Raw genomic sequence first — 562 nt, 5'->3', positions numbered from 1 at the left:
TTTCCCCCCCCCCAGTGTTTTTTTTTTTTTTTTTTTTTTTTTTCCCCCTCTCTTTTCTCTGATTCTCTCCCCCATCCCACAGGGAGGGGGGGGAATGAGCGAGCAGCTGCGTGGTGCTGAGTTGCCAGCCGGGTTAAACCACGACATGCTGACTTCAGGAAGCACAGCGGTGTGTCAAGTTCCCGTGCCGGTTGACAGATACGCTGCAAGGCCGTGGCGTGCCTCTGGCGTGGGTTGGTATAAAAACGTTCATGCCGTCCCTGATGCTGCGGGCCAAGTATGATGGGAGAAAGAAGGGGTGCGATAAATCGGATCACCAGGAAGGAGCTAGACCAGTTTGGGGGGAAATCACATTTGTTCATGACCAGGCACCGATTTTTAGGTTTGTTTTTAACAGGAAGATAAAAGTCTGAAGGAGCTGCACACCTTTAATTCGTTTGCGGCTCCTCATCTCGGCCTCGTACTTTTGACCCGGATCCCTGAACTCCCTCGGGTTGGCCAGCCCCTTGCCGGCGGCGCGGCACTGTAAAGGCAGTTGAGCCGGAGCCGCCCGGGCAGAGGC

Source organism: Egretta garzetta, unplaced genomic scaffold (genome assembly GCF_000687185.1).
Source record: "Egretta garzetta isolate BGI_Z169 unplaced genomic scaffold, ASM68718v1 scaffold54, whole genome shotgun sequence".
Classification (NCBI taxonomy): Eukaryota; Metazoa; Chordata; class Aves; order Pelecaniformes; family Ardeidae; genus Egretta; species Egretta garzetta.
Note: the sequence above shows the minus strand (reverse complement) of the source record.